A 2,487-nucleotide genomic window follows, 5' to 3' on the forward strand; every position below is an offset into this window, starting at 1 on the left:
CTGATTCTCTTGTTTTCCTGGTTTGGGTATCAGGGTAATGCTGGCCTTGTCATATGAATTTTCTCTTCAATTATTTGGGGAGTTTCTTCTTTAGATGCTTTTAATCTTATTTTTTATGAAAGCATAGTTGTCGGTATTAGTTCTTTAAATGTTTGGTAGAATTTACCAGGAAAGCCATCAGGTTCAGGGCTTTTATTGTTGTTGGGAGATTTTTGATTATTGATTCAATCTACTTACTAGTAATAGGTCAATATAGATATTTTGTTACTTTGTGATTTAATCTAGGTAGGTTTTGTGTTTCTAGAAATTGTTCATTTCATCTAGGCCTGTGGTTGGCAAACTGCGGCTTGCAAGCCACATGCGGCTCTTTGTCCCCTTGAGTGTGGCTCTTCCTAAGCCTTAGGAGTACCCTAATTAAGTTAATAACAGTGTACCTACCTATATAGTTTAAGTTTAAAAAATTTGGCTCTCAAAAGAAATTTCAATCGTTGTACTGTTGATATTTGGCTCTGTTGACTAATGAGTTTGCCGACCACTGCTCTAGGTTATCCAATTTGTTGTTATACAGTTGTTTGTAGCACTCTCTTATAATGGTTTTTATTTCTGTGATTTTCTTTGTTGATTTTGTATTTTCTACTTCATTTATCTCTGCTCCTTATTTCCTTTATTTGGCTACTTTTTAAACTTAGGTTGTCAATTGGAGATGTTAATTGTAATAAGAGAGCTTTTTTAATGTAACCATTTCCCCTTAGCATTGCTTTTGCTGAGTTGCAAAATTTTAGTATGTTTATCTCTAAGTATATTCTGATTTCCTTTCTTGTTTGTTCTTTGATCCATTGGTTGTTTAAGAGTGCGTTGTGAATTTTCCAATTTTACTTCTGTTACTAATTTTTAACTAGTTCTAGTTGGAGAAGATATTTTGTATGATGTCTTATCTTTTAAAATTTATTGAGACTTAATCTGTGGCCTAACATATAGTGCTATCCCGTGCACTGGACAAGAATGTATTTCCTGTTGTTTTGGGGTAAAGGGTTCTGTGTATGTCTGTTAAATCAAGTAGCTTATTGTGTTATTTAAGTATTCTGTTTCCTTATCTGTCTGGTTGTTCAGTTCATTATTGAGATTGGGTATTGATGTCTATAACTATTATTATATAACTGTTTTTCTCTAATACTGTAGTGTTTTTGTGTTGTTGTTAATTCTCACCAAGGACATTTTTCCACTGACTTAAAAAAAATTTTTTTTAGAGAGAGTGGAAGAGAGGGGGAGAGACACATAGAAACATTAATGTGACAAAGACACATTGACTGGTTGCCCCTTGCACGTGCCCTGACCAGGGCCAGGGATCAAGTCTGCAACCAAGGCACATGCCTCTGACCTGAATCAAACCTGAGACCCTTTAGCCCGCAGGTCAATGCTCAATCCACTGAACCAAACTGGCTAAGGCAATACTGTCAATTTTTGCTTTATATATTTTGATGGATTTTATTAGGCATTGTAATTGTTATATCTTATTGCTGTATTGAATCTTTTAGTACTATCTAATGTTTTTATCTCCTGTGATCTTTTTTATTTAAAATCCATTTTGTTTGATATTAGTATAGCCACTCCTGCTCTCTACTATTTGTGAGTGTGCTAATCTTTAAATCCCCTGGCAGTGATGTCAGTTGGAAGAAGAGAGGCTTGCAACAGTGGGGAGAGGTGCAATAACAATAGTTGCTTACTTTTTTTTGTCTGTTCCTCAGTTATCAGAAGCAGCAATCATTGATGAGAGCACAGATCCCTGGTATTGGAAAACAGGGTCTTGTATGTCCATCCTAGTTCCTGCCATGGGGTAGAACATGGGTAGTTGCTACTGTGCTAAAAACGAAAATTGACCAAAACTAGCCACAATTTAAAGACCAAGCTTCCCCCTGGAAGTTGCAAGCCTTCAATAGACTCCAGAGTTCCAAGATGGTTATATCAGACACATTCTGCCAGTGCAATTGTTATCTAGGTGAGGTGACAACATCCACTATCTTCCCAGAACCCTTTGATAAATACATTTTTTTACTTGGATATATGAGGGGGAAAAAGCCTTAATGCCTCAAGTGAGAAGATTTTAATTTTGTTTTTAAGTTATCATGTTTGAAACCTTATGATATTTACTTACTGCATTACATACATTATTTAATTTAATTCTCATAATAACTTGAAACAGAGATATTTCACTTTATAGATGAAGAAATCGAGACACAAGAGGAGGTGTGTGTGTGTGTGTGTTTGTGTGTGACTTCTTGTGTTTTCTTTCCCTGCTTGCCTATACTATTGAAGATATTGGTTTGACTCCTTTACGGAATTAAAGTAACAGAGGTTCAATCAGAATTAAAGTTTTTCTCTCATAATGATACTGGTAGGCAGATGGTCCTGGGTTTGTAGGCAGTTTTGTTCTTTGAGGACATCCAGAGAGCCAGGCTCCTTTTTTGTTGTTCTGCCATTTTCTGAGGC

The sequence above is a fragment of the Myotis davidii genome, unplaced genomic scaffold, assembly GCF_000327345.1.
Source record: "Myotis davidii unplaced genomic scaffold, ASM32734v1 scaffold1187, whole genome shotgun sequence".
NCBI lineage: Eukaryota > Metazoa > Chordata > Mammalia > Chiroptera > Vespertilionidae > Myotis > Myotis davidii.